Here is a 16,459-nt window from a genome sequence, read left to right as displayed (position 1 = left end):
GAGAGTGACGCTGGACTGCAAGGTTTTGAACGTTAATACTTCTTTACCGGCTGAATTGAGTGGTATAATAATCACTCCATCCAAAAGTTAAAATGTCAACGAGTTTTATGATTGTCACTTATTGGTCCAAAAAATCGTTTCAATAGCTTAAAAATTGCTTTCAAAGCAATCTAGCTCATTTATAATGATTGGTGATCGCAATGTGTTCCCGTACACGGACGCAAAATCTAGGCACCTGGAGAAACCGTCATAGCGAATACATGCAAGCTGTGATTTCTTTTGCTCACTTGCATTGGTGTTTGGGAAACCATAGCGAACACATGCTAGGTGTGAGTACTTTTACTCGCATCAGTTTCTGTTCTGCTTTCGCATGGAACAGTCGTGAAACAATTGTTCGCGTATGAATGCGTCCGAGCGGAGGAATATTCGCAACCATGTACGCATTTGACTTGGTGTTACCGTGATGCAATCCAATAGCATCTGTTTCTGTTCTACTTTCGCATGGAACAGTCATGAAAAATTGCCACATCACGATAAAAACGGAATAAATTTTATGCAATATTATATAGACTTCATTTCGTTTTCAGCATGAAATTGCGCCCTAAGGTTCTATTCTGCGCATGAAGTGATCATGAAAAATCTCGTGTTATTCTAACGAAAACAAAAATGAATCACGTATCTAACATCTTCAGTTGCTTTAACAAGGCCACTCAAATTTCATCGGTTTGCTTCGGGACCACCAACAAGTTCAAAAGAGTTGAATTTTATGTTAATAACAATTCCATACTTATACTCATCCACCCACACACTTAAAAGAGAAACTTTCAAAGTATTAATTAATTCATTAATTAGGAATTGATTCAGATGCAATGTCAAGTAGATGATCAACGAGCCAACGGTAGTCCTACGTCTACCTTGCGGTTATATTATATATATATATATATATATATATATATATATATATATATATATATATATATATATATATATAACCCACTTCTTGTTTTTAATTATAATTTCAAAAAATTGATTTATCGTAATAATGTCCTCCAGAAATAGTGGGAAAATGTATAGAATAGCATGTTTTGAGAATAAAAAAATTTATAATTAAAAATACTATTAGTAATTATTTTCGTTGATCTTTTAGATTGAGGCAGTTTTACTGCCTTTTCCATAGTTATTTTAATGTCATAAGCTTGCTTCACTCGGTCAAAACGTTTCTAGATGTCGCCACCGTATTTTCAGCCCTGAAAATAACTCAGTCAAACTTTATCCTCACTTTATCCACCGTTATTAATAAAATGAACGTGCCCTGCCCTATTTCGATATCATAAAATCCGGATTTTCGTCATTATTGCCAGTCATTCCAACTTTATGGTATCACACGATAATTTGTCATGTCATTCTGTACAACTAATGTCACTACTAATGATCATGTAAGGGCCGCTTTATGCAACTCCTTCAATAAAGAATTTCATCATTTACTTTGATCCGTCGTCCGGATTTAAAATCATCATGTTTTTATTCCGGACATTGGGTTGTGAAAAATATTTGTTTTAATTTTTGCCATTTTCTAATGTGAACAATGCTACAATGATTGACATCACACTAAATTGATACAATCGTAACTGTCAGTCACATTAATTCAACATGCAAAAAAATAAAAAAAAGGAAAAAAAAACTTTTTGTGGTTTCGGGCGCAGAAAGATTCTGAGAATTTTCCTCAGAGATGCAATACTTATACGCTAGCGACAGCTTACTTATTATGGAAGAGTGGAGTTTATCTCGCAAATATTCTCTTTTCGCTATCCCCTTTCGTTGTTTCTATTCTAGCGGCTGCAGAAGTTGCCCGTTATTGACAGCTCTGTTCGGGAAAAGCACACAAAAGACATCTTTCTTTTCTTTTTTCTTTTTTCATATTTTTCGGGATTGCACACAAAAAAAAAGTCCAATCGACGTCAACGGGAATCGAGCAAAGGCCGGTTGGAATGCAAGACTGTTTTACACGATCACACTATCCATATAGCTAATGATGCTGTTGGGGAGGAGCGTAATAATGCTACATCTCATTACAAATTGAAGGTGGAAAGTGTTTTCTAATTTTACTCCTAGAAAACACTTTCCAGCATAAAGGAGATCTATATCCATCTCGGTCTGGGCCGTTGCAAAATAATGCGTGCTTATTTGAAACGTCCTCTTGTTTCGCTCGCTCGTATTAATCTTATATTACCGTACCATATATATTATACAAATGCTTTCCAGTATTTGAGAGTCATGATATTTTCTGTCATTTTTACGCTCATTTAAAGGATAAAAAACAATTTGAGCGTGTATACTACATCCAATCAATTCTAATTTTTAATTTATGTGAATGAGTTCTACTTATTTAAAATGTGCGCTACAATATTGTTGATGTTAATCATGAACAATTATTGTGGGCCTTCGTAGCCACAATGGTTGCGCGTTCGATTACTATGCGATCGATTGTGAGTTCAAAACTCAGGGTGCCCAGTTGACCATCTACGTGTTGTTACAGAATAACTACGAACACGCTACAATCATCAGTGATGGAAATCGATCCACGGTCGAATGAAGATCGATTCATCCATACAACTGCTCTGCTCTGCAAGAAACATCGGGCTATCATGCTGTTAGAGCAAGGCGCAAATTGAGAAGCGTATAGCGCTCGTAAACGAACACGAGACCACCAACACGACTCATACGTGCCACAAACGTAGCGTGGTGGAGCGCATATTCAGTCGCAGTTTGGTGTAAATAACATGCCACTCGCATACAATGAATGATTAACACAGAGTTGCGCGATATATTTATTTACTAACACAATCACCCGACCGGTACGACCAGCACGAGAAACTATGGTTCAGCCACAGCGTTACGCGAGTCGTGTCTCACGAGCGCTCCACAATCTCGCGTCATCTGGCTAATTTGCGCCGTTCTATCTGTTTTCATTAGCCACAAAAACAGGCGCTATATCGCGGCAAGTTACTCGCGCTATACGCGTCTCAACTTGCGCCTGGCATAATAACCCAAAAATACAGATAAACAGACTTTTTCAGAAAAATTGACATAATTAAATGTGCCAACCCTGGTTGACATGATCATTTTAATCAGGGTAAATGTGGTAAAATTTGGTAAAAATGGTAAAAATAATCTGTTGGGGTAAGATGAACATGTTAAGAAGAACATCGATTATATCGTTGAAAAGCTAGTTCTCAACAAAATTTGAACGGAATATTTTGCAGTTCATCATTATGTTTTTCGAATAAATCGGTGAAATGTTTCACAGAAATGTGTTTTCCACTGAAATGAAAACAGACCGAAAAGTTTAACTTTTTTTTTAGGTGCGGGTATAACGGACATGTGGTGGGGGGAATATGGACAGCTTAAATAATACGCAGGGCGTAGAAATTTATCTGTCGCGATTATTTCAGCGATGTCATGAATATATTTCGAATGTCGAAAAACTGAATTGAATCACGTATAAGTGATATTGTACATTTATCATACCACGGAACATGTTCATCTCATATATCCGAAACCTGTCAAGTGATGATTATTTAATCCATTACAGTTTTATAGAATTGGAAATTTATAATAAAACTTGTTATGTGCAAATTAATCTGGACACTTCTTGAAAATCTATCTAGAATAATGTAACATAAATACAGATAGACACATTTGCTTAGATCGGCGAGTTCAAAATAAAAGTCTGGTTTTCTGGCAATTTATAGCCTTGATGCTATGAGAAGAGACGAAAGTTACAATACATATTTCGTTTCATGGTTGTCAGTCCTATTTCAATTCATGAAAGCAAATAAAACTTATGTAAAACTACTTGGTAAAGAGGTTCAATATACAGATCACCGTGTACTCATTTTCTTTCATGACAAATTTTATGGAAACGAGTAGCACATTTGAAACATTTACTCCATCCCGAGCCATTTATGGAGTTAGTGAAACACACCGGTCACAAAGTATATCCTCCGGAATATTTTCCGGCTTCGTTCGTTTTGCTGTCTTTTTTACTTTATTAATCAATCTGACCTCCTTGGCAGTATCCTTTGAATTTTTCTTTGAATTTCTTGATCCTTTGACTTTCGAAAGTGGACAAATGTATTCTGGTGTAACGTTGAAACTAGATTCTTGAACGCTGTTGTTAGTGACCTCGATTAAAGATGTGTTTACCTCAGGTGATTGTTCACCGACAATCTGTCTCTCTGGCATAATGGGAAGAGGTTGCATCGCCACTGGTTTTTCTTCGGGCTGCGACTCAGGTATATTCGTGACCTCTGACGGTGCATACGAATCATCCAGAAACATATGACGGTTGCAAGGCCGTATTCCAGATGCTCTAAATCCAGATACAGCGATTCTCGTGCAAGCAGCCAATAACCAATAACTCTTCCTGGGTGTTGGAACAAGGACACTTCAGAGGCGTTTGCATACTGACGCTTAAATGGCCCCATGAATTTAACGTCAAGTGGCTGCATTTTATTGCTGCAATGGGAGGGCAGCACAAGAACTGTTACAAAGTTCATCTGCACCTTTTGAGCAAATTCAAAGTTCTTTGTATGACTGCTATGTCCATCCACGATAAGCAAAACTGGTGCTTCGTCACTTTTTCTTGTATTCCAAGAAATGATCAAAACATTCGATAAATACTTCTGTCGTCATGTAACCTGACGTATTACACCGGAATTTAGTTCCAGCTGGGGCTCCTTTTTTCAATTCTTCGGTCATCCTTGCCCGTAGGAAAATTATGAAAGGCGACAAATAATGCCCCGTAGCTGACATACACATCATTACGGATGTTGTTTCTCTACGTTCTGCGGAGTTAATCGACCCCACTTGCTTTTTCCCTTTTATGCTGCAATTTTTTGTTTCTTAGGAGGAACCTAAAAATAAAAACCTTGAATCAGGTATTGTATTACCATACCAATTATATACCGTGCTAATTCCGGTTTCATTCGCGTTGTATATCTGGGCTGGAGAAAATCGCTTATCCTTCAACACTTTTTCATAGAGTTCGAAAAAAGCATGAACTGCTGGTTTGGTAAACCTACGAGCGCGCGCAGCCGATGCACCTTCTGGTTTTCGGAATGATATTTCTGGATTTCGCTTTAGAAATCCGTCAAGGCAGTCACGTCCTGCCTTTTTTAAACTTTGTTAAAAGGATGGACAATGGAGTTTTGTTCAGCTAACTCATATGCTAGTTTTGACACGTCTTTTTTTCTAATGCCATAAAACCGACATTCCAAGTCCAACAAATATCGCACAAATTCACGTTTTTGTTCCGCAGAGAAAATTCTCTCCCTCGGCCCCATTTTCATAGACATTTCAGGTGCTGCCAAACGTCTGATCAATGTACTTCTAGGGATTTGGTATTTGATCGCGGCAGCATTAACGAGCATACCATCATTTACTTCTCTTCTGGCTGCAGCTAGTTGCTTCGAAGTCCAACTTTAGCGATCTGATTTTCGCCTGAAGACGCGAGGCATTCCTAGGGAATAGAAACATCAAACGCATAAAAACTGTTCATTTCACCCCCACTGGCAGTTGTCCGTTTCCTCCCACTTATACGATTATTTGAAACATTTCAATTTATCACTCACAAATGAATTTATCTGTTTGGTACATCTTAAAATCGCCTCGATGTTAACGTACCTTCCGAAAGATAAGCTCAGGTGAATAAAAATTTGGAGTTAAACCACTCGAAAAGCTTAATTTCGTAGCCGCAAAAGCTACATCCGCACGCAGATTCACATATGGTCTTATGTTTTTGTTTACTTTTTCCACTTTTGACAGGCCGTACATGTTATAGGGAGGTTCAAATATCATAAAATAACATGTAGGAGGGGTGCTAATCAACATAAATATGAAATTCAACAGTTAACTATTCAAATATGTGATCGATTTGAATAGTTATCATACCCCCCTGTTCGTGTTACCTGCATTTCCTCTATATCTGTATTTTCATCAAAAAAAAAAAGGGGTGAGTTATATCTATGATATTTATAACCGCAAGGTTCACGTGGAACTACCGTTGGCTTAGTAATAATTGGTTTGTATTGATAAAGTTATTAATTGATTGAAAGAATTCAATTCAACATATTCGCTGCGTAAGTAAAGAATTTGAACAAACGCCATGTAATGTTAGGCACATTGGTTTCGATGGCTGTGTTAGGGAACATATATCGGTGGGAACAAAAGTTTTCCCAACTGGCATGTATTTGCAATGTCAATTTCCCCAGGCGGCTTGGTTTTAATGGCTGTGTTGGGGAAACCATAGATCGGGCCAATCAAAACGGGGTAGCTACGACGTTTAGATAACGCTTGACATTTTACAGTTATTTAATTGCTTATCTCGCGAAAAATGACATTGACATTATTAGTTGTGATAGGTGCGTAGAACTATTCCCTAACAATTGATGCAAACATCTCTCCGATATATTAAGAAATGCTTGAGTTATAAGCATTTGAATTCTTTCATTTTTTAACCTAGGATTAGGGTAATTGTTTCGCTTTTTTTGTGATTATTAATAAATTTCAAATAAAATAATTGTTTGTGAGCAGTGATTTTTTTTTTAATTTTCTGTTCACTTCAAAACATTAGAAATACCCCCGTTATGTGGATCGAGCACCGCTGCAAGTCGATGTTTTACACATGTTGGCAAAAAACACATACAAAAGAACGATAAACGATTGCAAGGTGGCACTATTTGTGGTCAATCGTTGACATTATATTCGACCCAATCTTGGTAGGCAAAACGGAATTTTGGTCATCGGCACGGCACGACTGTCTTAACTGTTGTTGGACAGTTCTTAAATGTAACATACCAAACCACTAATAGTAGAGTTGGCCCCTCGACCCGTGAATCCCAGTTCGACAACAATTCTTGATTGGAACCAATCAAAAAGTTTCAATGATCACTTATTTTATGTTATTTATGTTTCGGGGCACATTCATATGTGTTTGTATGTGTTGATACATGCTCTGCAAATTCCTGAGTGAGTGTCCGTTACGCAGGCCAAAAGTCAAAATATTTTTATCCTACTTTCTTTGTACCTCAAACATTTCATATACAATGTTTCTCGTTAGTGTGTTAGTGACAATTTGTGTATAATTTTTGTATGATATTCTGTTGAATCAATTACAAGATTTATTTCCACATAGGATTCCAGTGGAGTGATGCCGGGCGCCATCTCTATGTTTTTTTTAAAATTCATTGATAGTCATTGTCATTATTAGTTTATTTTTTTATTTATTATTTTTTATTTTCAATCTTCGGTTCTTTCATTTTTCATTCTTTAATTCTTTAGCTTCATCGCGCCGTCGCGATTGAAGAGTATACTCGATTATTAACATAATCGATCACTTAACCGATTAATAACGTTATATATTTTTGATCTTATTGGTTTTACATGAGTTTTCTCGGTTACCTTCTAAAGTTTCCCAAAGTTTACTCTACGCAGTCGCGATTGAATTTGATAAAAGTACATGCGATAAATGATAGAATATTCAGCAATTGATTGGGTAGGTCTTTCTTCTCAGGATACCTAAAGATAATCTCTGTCGCGTGCTGTGACAAATGAGATTCTTGGATTTGCGCTTCGTGGAATGGTTGACAGTTTGTGTATACAGAATCACATCACTTACCGCAGTGAATCCTGATTTTTAACCTATCCCACTAACAAATATCCCTTCCATGATAAACGCTAGGGAGGCGACCCTTCTGGCCTTCGGGCGGCGAATATCATACTAACATTCCTTTCCTTCCCCTGGTGACTGTAAGGACGTGGCCGGCGTCGTTATTGACCATTTAAAGCTCGAATCACCGAAAATTGCACAACGAGAATGATTTGTTAGTCCCAAGCGTCGATCTGTGTGTTCTTTGTGCAATTTGGTTGGTTCAGGTCAATCACGGAGAGCAACTACGAATTGTACAGTCTACCCAAGCTTAAGCTCAACGACAATTCTTGATTGAACCATAAGCAATTCAAATTTGTCTAGAACAAGTATTCGATCGATAGGCTAGATTAGGTTATATTCGATTCTTTCAAACTGGATTCCGCGCGAATTCAATTATTCAATTTACATCCCTCAACAAACCGTTTCTCATAGAAACAAAATTAGAAACAATTCTCAGTTATGATTTCCACTCGAATATTATTTACTTTCCATTATTTCTAGACCCAGTTTCCACCAGCTGTTGTTCAAATACGCGGGCAAAAAATAGCTTCCTTCACATCGTTGACCGAGCAGCAGCGGAATAATTCAATTTTGATTAAATTCCACAGTCAATCAATTCAACGCACTGGAAAAAAGATGTTTTCTCAGTTGAATTGGTGCTCTCTGGGTAGAAACTCTGCAGCAAGAAATCAAGCTCTGAGCGGAAACGCGAATAATATTTGGAATACTCAGCTCAATAATAAAATTTGCTTTCAGAGCATGGTATGGCAGATCAGTGATGGGGGATTTATTTCAAAACACAAGAAAATGTGATGATTACTGCTGTTTAAGAGATCGTAAAAAAATCACGCCTTTTTCAAGGATCAATCATCGTTATTTATTGAAATTATTAGGCTTCTCCTCCTTCGACTATCACATTTTCTTTCTTCTTCAACAGGCAATTTCTTGCTTCAAATCTCAATTTCAATTTCTGGATTAAGGAATTATGAATAGATTATTGTGTGATCTCGTCATAATCTATCGCAGATCAAGTTCAATTTAATGCTGTAGGCGTTCGGATTGTTTTTACACAAAAGTCCACACTGGGTGCGAAAGGTAAATTGTTTCGATTGATTTCAGTCACTTAATGCAAACTACATCGATCATATTAAACTACTGTTTGATGTTCGCCCAAGCTTCGGTTACGAAACCATCAATTCACATTCACATTTGTGATGTTTGCTGATTTCCGGCTAATGAAAAAAAAATCCTTATTATCCGAACATCAATCATTCATTATTACCGGTGGAGTAGCTGTTGAAAATAATTAAATCTGTTTCGGACTGTGGCGCGTGTGTCCTCGGGGCAATAAATTTTCATTTATTGCTGTTACAACACTGATGATGACGCTGATGCTTTCCAATGATATGTTCTTTTATTGCATTTTAATTGGTATTATAATGAATTGGCCCTGATTTATGGGCACTCTTCCGTGCTGTCGGCGATTATTATTCTCCCCCCGGGTTGTGTTTTTTTTTTCAGCGAAGCGTATTATAAAAAATGGGCCCTATTTGAATTATTCGAGAGTTCAAAATATGGCTTCATTGAATAAGCCTAAAAACATTTTCCGAACATCTAACAAATTAGTAAGGTAATGTGGCCTTTTTAACTGTTTTAGTGAGTACTGATCACATTGAACAGTACTCACTAAATGTCAGAATCTATCACAGTCTTTTCAGACACATACAACGTGTCAAGGTTATCCTACGCGGATACAGATACGTTATGCGTTGATCTCGGTTAAGAAAAAAATAAGATGATTTACATCAATTTATTTACAAACATTATCAATCCATCACGCGTTTCCCTCCGAACGGCACAATCCATGCAGTGGCTTCATGATTCAATCATTGATGGGCTTTCTTCCAAAATCGAAACGACGCTCAGCGCCACGATAATTTATTCAATCGGCGGAAATTGCATCGCTCCATACTTCCTGTCAGTCCTAATGTATCCTTTATAGATTTTTTTTTCTCAACCAGAATGCAGCGAAGGCGAGATCGAACGGCGAAAGCATCTCTTTCTCCGGCTCTGCTTCCCATCTCAGTTGGAGGGACGATGAAGATTGATGATGCTGCACATTAGCAGCTTCCCACGGGTTGTCTGCAATTTGTCTCCTGTCTGATATATCTGACCTACATTGAGTGAATGTGCATAGATTAATAAATAATGAGTTATATAAACTGGAATCGGCCATCCGGTATTGGGGGCAACCCCAAATCTCCAGCATTTCCAAAACGATGACAACTTTTAAACTCTCTGTTAACGGGACATCCCGGCTCCCGTTGATAGACTCGAGAACAAGGCAAAAAATCAACACAATTTCATATCCGAAAGAGAAACTTTTTAATTACAGTTTTTTCCAGACCTTTTTCCCCACTCATCGGTGTTTTGTCTGGATGAAAACGTGAACAGAAATAAGTCGCCGATGAATAGAGGCCTGTACCATCTTTTCCTCTTCATTTTTATGCCTCCACTGTTGCTTTTTAATCCATTAATTAAGAATTTCCTTCCCATCGCCACCATCATAGCTTAGCTTGCTTACGGCAACCTCTTGTCAGCATTCTGCTCCATGTTGAGACTTTTTCTTCGTTGCCTCCGATACAGTTCAGGTACCTCTCGTTATGAGACGATGTTGAAGCCTGCTTCCGCGTCGCGGGCCAAACGGATCCAATCGTACGGGCGTTAAATCACTGTATCCTACAGACAATCCTGCCCCGTCTTTTTTTGTTCATATTCCTTCCCGATTTGAACCGATTCTTCACTTCACTCGCTCGCTCGGATGTCCTCGGGCCTTCCGGGATAATTAAATATTACCTCAACCAATTTATTCCTTTCCCGACTCGGAACGGAACGCATTAGTCTTCATTTTACCACCCCATTTTACCCCCGCTTCCGTTGAAAGATGGCACGTGTCGAGATTGTGTATGTGTTACTACTTATCTTGCCAGGGATATGACTCCATCCCCATTCCTTCCAGCGTGATGTTTCTGTGTTCCTTCACGGGTATTACACGAGCGGTATACTTGGATTCTATCGCGCTCGAGAGTTCGCTAATCTCGAAGATATGTTGACGGGTTGTCGGGTTGATAAAATGTTCCCGTCGGGAGGAAACGCTGCTCTCGATTAAAAGCGATCAGTCTTTGTTTGTGTTTGATAATTTTTCACTGGGGTGAAGGAGTAGAGTGTTGTTCGACAACCATGTAATTAAATTTAGCTTGAATTATGTTCTTCGCATTGCATGTCAGATTTTAGGGATTCAACCATTATTTTAGTCATTTTCCAATATTGTTCATCATTTGAATCACATATTCAAGTAACAAGATTATCTAAAATCTTAGCGTTCAAAAGCACCGCACATGCAGACAGTGGAATCGTTGTTCTGTAATTTATTTGTGTTAATGGAAGATGAGAGAAATCAAGGAAATTGCTGCTTGGGTTGGCTGTTGTAAAAAATAATCGATCGGATGAGCTCGAGTCAATCAATCTCCATTGAAATCCAATGTGGATTATAATGTCCAAAGTGATATATCTTCGATGAGACGTTGAAACGGGCTTTATCTGTTTACATCAGTCCTCAAAAGTAGGATACATTATCCCTTTAAGTCAATGAAAAAAATCGTAATCAAATCAAATGGTTCTCCGGATTATTCAGTTTGAGCCGATAAATCAGGAATATTCTATTATTTATAATAGTGACACTTTCAGATGTGTATTTTTCCCTTTTAGGAAGCTTTATGTTTTTTACCATCTTTACAGCTTTAAACATGGAAAACTGAACCTGAACGCTCATCTTTCGGCCTTGAGAAAGGCTGCTAGCGGATGACTGTTGAATCTTGAATGATGTTCGGTGTATGCAAATGATGTGCAACCAAAATTATGTTTGTGGTAGGAAATTCATAGCATGGTCAATGTACAATGGTCCAGGAGATGCATTTAAGTGGAAATTAGCATTTATAGCTTGACAGTTATTCTCTAGACAAAAACTGTCTTAGGTACAGTTGTTACTTATGATAGAGCGCTCGTTTTTATGTTGTTTTTATGTTTTATGTTTATGTCAATGAAATAAAAAATCTAACTTTCTTAGCTTTATAGATAGAGGTAAACATTGTTCGACAATGTTATAACTCCAATTATTTGAGACATCTTTGTAGAACAAAGTTTTTCTTTATCTCCTGAAATAACCGATATAGTGCCTTTTTTCTAAGCTACGTTAGGGTCACCATGAAAAAAACTTTTTTTTTTGCTCTAACTTTTATGTATCAAATTTTACATGCAAACTGCCTTCGAAAGACTATTAGAGCTAACAAATACAAACTTTTTTCGATGCAGGACTTGTCGATATCTCGACTTTACTCAAAGTTATTGATATTTTTTCCCAAACAACACACTCTTTTCATTTGTTTGTCATTCTTTCTGGGGCAAACATAAAAAATGTTTGTTGACGGAATTTGAAAGAACAGATTTCACTCTATATAATATGTAATTTTCAAAACTATGTTATTTTTTGTGTTTGAGTAAATTAAAATTGAAATCATGAGTTTTTGGATGAAAACCCATCAATAACTTTGAACAGGATTACGATATTGACATGTTCTGTATCGGAAAATGTTGGTATTGACAAGCTCTAAAAGTCGTACGAAGATCATTTTGATGTAGAATTTTAAATATAAAAGTTAGAGTAAAAACCCCCGTTTTTTCCTAGTTACCCTAATGCAACTCAGATAGAAAGCGCTAAAAACAACTTTGTTTGAGATATTTATTGTTTAGACAAAAACTGTCTTAGACAAAGATGTTACTCGCGCTCATTTTTATGTTATCAGAAATAGGGTGGCCAAATTTGTCGATGAAATGAAAAATCCAACTTTCTTATATCTATAGATAGAGATAATCAAAGTTCAACAATATTGTAGCCCCAGTTATTTTGAATAACTTTGTATAACAAATCTTTTTTCTATCTTTTTAAATAATCGATTTAGCGCTTTTTTCTAAGTTACATTAGGGTGACAATGAAAAAACGTGTTTTTTTTGCTTTAACTTTTATATTTCAAATTCTACATCAAAACTGTATTCGGACGACCTTCAGAGCTTATCGATACCAACATTTTGCGATGCAGAACTTGTATATATCTTAATCCTACTCAAAGTTATTGGTGGTTTTTACCCAAAAAACTCATGATTTCCATTTTAATTTACTCGAACACGAAAAATAACATAGTTTTTAAAATCACATACCATGTAGAATGGAATATGCTCTTTCAAATGCTGCCAATAAACTTTGTTTGCGTTTGCCCCAGAAAGAATGACAAACAATTGAAGAGAGCGTATTTTTTGGGAAGAAATATCAATAACTTTGAGTGAAGTTGAGATATCGACAAGTTCTGCATCGAAAAATGTTTGTATTAGTTAGCTCTAAAAGTCTTTCCAAGACAGTTTGCATGTAGAATTTTAAATATAAAAGTTAGAGCGAAAAAATATTTTTTTTCATGGTGACCCTAACGTAACATAGAAAAAATGCACTATATCGATTATTCTAAGAGATAGAGAAAAACTTTGTTCTACAAAGATGTCTTGAATAATTGGAGCTACAACATTGTCGAACTATGTTTATCTCTATCTCTAAAGATAAGAAAGTTATATTTTTTATTCCATCGACAATTTTGGTCACCCTATTTTTGATAACATAAAAACGAGCGCTCTATCATATGTAACAACTTTGTTTAAGACAGTTTTTGTCTAGAGAATAACTGTCCAGCTCTAAATGCTAATTTCCACTTAAATGCATCTCCTGGACCATTGTGCAATGGTCAATAAGTCTCATTTTAAGTTACTTACGTTAAAATGAGAACTATTCAGCAAGGTGAATAAACGACGTGGACAATGGCCGGAAAATAAGTTTTTTTTTTCATTTTACAACTAGCTGACCCGACGAACTTCGTCCCGCCTAAATTGACGTTTTTTAACTAAACGAACGTTCGTATGTTTAATCCCTGAACTATTCTTCAAATTGGAATTTTTCAAGGCTGAGGCGAATGAACTTTATAGTTTACCGCTTCTATAATAGAAAGTAAACAAATCAATCAAGTCGCGATGCCTGGCAATAAATACGGTGATGAGAAGCAATTAAGTCTATCTACAAGCAAACCTGTTTTTGTGCGGTTGCTTTTTCTGCGATTTCTCATTTGTGTGACTGTTTAGGTACGATTTTGTTATTTGTTCAATTAGTTTGCGTGATTCAAGACCAGATGCCATAATAAAATCGCACAAAAAGTGTCGCACAAACGAAGAATCACGCCAAAAGGGACCGCACAAAAACAGGTTGTTATTAACTTTTTTATGTTGTTTGCATGCTTAACACTCCTATACTCGCGCATTGGTCTGTCAGACCGAGAAATCAATAATTCGTTCATTTCTTAGAAAATATCAACACTACGACTTTGCGATTCTCTCTAGCTCCGTTATTCGTCGTTCGTCATCGTTTAGCGTATCGCATGTGTTGATACAGAGGGGACGTGTGTCACTTTTTAAACACTTTCGGTCTGACACACCGACGCGAGTATAGGAGTAACTTTTTTGGACAAGTGCCTTTTTCCATATTCTAGAATATTGTTGAATGAAGTGTATGAATTAATGTTAGTGACGTGGAATATTTATTGCATATAATGCATAAGATCATTACCGGACTATTCTTATTTGATTTAAGTCCCTTTTGTAACTGGATTGAACTGATCCATATATTAATTATTCGTCGATATATTCGTCGTTAGAATCATACGTTCGAAAGCAAAACATAAATGTTCGACTTTCATATAGTTATTCGCTAAATATAATGGTCATACATAAGTTAACATTCCTCTTGAGACCACCTTGAATCGCCAACTCGACCGATTGCAGCAACATCAGCGGCAATTGGCGGAAACAATCATTTCATTGGAACCAGAACATCAACAAACAGCGCGATCATCATCCCACCAGTAAGACACATCATCGTTCGCTTTATCGCGAACCCAACTCCACACGCAGCGCGGACGCGATAGAAGAGAATGCAGAATCAGCATCAACGATAACGGGACACCGAGTGCACGCTTTCGATTCCCAGAAAATAGTATCTTTGTATAAACTAAGAAATCGGCAGGCCTCTGTATAAGGAAATGAAATAAAGTTAGTCTAGATTTAGCGACCATCGAAAACGGTTTGACATTTTTAGTTTCTAAAAACTCCGAAGTTCATGGAGGGAACTTAACTGGCGCAGTCTTTGTGGATTAGTTAAACGCGTTCCGCGAGTGATTAATGTGAGAAAAAACCGGCGTATTCCATCGAAAGGACATCGAAGGAAAAAGCATCATCAAGAGGATATTGATGATTTGAGGACCTCCAACAGAAGCACCCGGAATCAGCGTTGAACCTACACTATCGAGGGGACATCGATAAATAAATTGTAAGAAATTTTAATTTTTCTCTAATTTCAAAAAGAACAGATAAACGCTTTACTGAAAAAAACAAAAGCGCTATCTTGTTCCAGCACAATAATCATTACTAATTAAGAGAGGTTAGCCCAGACCACCTGTAAGCGACCCTCTGAATATCACAAACAAAAAGTGTTCTAACATAAACCAATCCAAACGATAAAAAAAAAAACATTTTTATAAAATAAGAGAAAAATAGTTTTAGAGAATAAAACAAGTGTGAAAAAAGTGAAAATTAGCGAAGAAACTTAAAATAGCAAGAAAGTGAGAATTTTTTTTATTCTGTTTCTGTGCATTTGATGTTAACCCGAAATATGAGTGAAAATCTATTAGACAGAATTGAGGAGTTAGAGCGCCTGCTAGAACAGCAGAAGCTACAACTAGATAGAATGCAAAACTCTTCTAGACAAATAACAGTTCCCGACCTACCAGCAAATAATTTTGATGTTACTAGAATTCCGGATATCATTAAAATGATTCCAGAATACAATGGTGACATTAAGGGATTACCTGCGTGGATCAATTCTGTTGAGCAGAAATTGGAAGCTGCAATATTGCACGTACCCGAACCAAACAGGGAAAATGCCGTTAAAGTGTGGACTCTAATTATTAGAGATAAAATATCGGGGAAAGCTAATGAGGCTCTCATAAGCAATCAAACTGAATGCCAATGGGAAGCTATAAAAGCTCACCTCAAAGATAGATTTGGCGATAAAAGAGATTTATCTTCAATAATTAGCAAAATTCCGTACATTAGGCAAAACAATAGAACAGTCGAAGAATATTACGATGAATGTTCTGAAATTTTGGCAGATATGAACGCAAAAGTTTTGTTGGATCCTGAGCTGAAAGATTGTGCAAAGGCAGTAATGGCTTCATATGAAGCCATGCTAACAAATTCTTTTATAGATGGGCTACGAGAACCTATTTCCTCTTTAACTCGCACTGGAAGAGCAGTAAAATTAAATTCTGCTTTTCAGCATGCAATGGAACATGAAAATGCAAGTAGGAGACGCAGGGAAAATAATACTAAACTTTCTATAGATAAACTTCCGAGCCCGCAACGCTTTCAGCCTGCAACAAATTCAAACTTCGTACAAAGAATTCCCTACAATTCCAATTTTCAGAATCCAAACTTTATTTCTAACAGGAATTTCCATCGACCCATACAAGGAGCTCAACCCCAAAATGCCAATATGAACTCAAACCAAAATTACCCTCCACGTGCATTAGAGAATCAACC

The 16,459-nt window shown here is 36.9% G+C and overlaps 1 protein-coding gene and 1 long non-coding RNA gene across 4 annotated transcripts in view; both read right to left on the bottom strand.

The window, feature by feature from the left end:
* Positions 1 to 16,459, bottom strand: part of LOC129762552 (dopamine receptor 1) — a 306,279-nt gene that overhangs the window by 202,531 nt on the left and 87,289 nt on the right. The window lies entirely within an intron of this gene.
* Positions 3,635 to 5,809, bottom strand: LOC129762587 (uncharacterized). The gene is made up of 3 exons (XR_008740671.1): positions 5,686 to 5,809; positions 4,969 to 5,521; positions 3,635 to 4,916 (listed from the first exon to the last, which is right to left on the bottom strand). It is a non-coding gene; the product is annotated as an uncharacterized LOC129762587 (long non-coding RNA).

This window comes from Toxorhynchites rutilus, chromosome 1 (assembly GCF_029784135.1).
Source record: "Toxorhynchites rutilus septentrionalis strain SRP chromosome 1, ASM2978413v1, whole genome shotgun sequence".
NCBI lineage: Eukaryota > Metazoa > Arthropoda > Insecta > Diptera > Culicidae > Toxorhynchites > Toxorhynchites rutilus.
The sequence above is the reverse complement of the archived record's forward strand: the minus strand, read 5'-3'. Positions and strand labels throughout refer to the sequence as shown.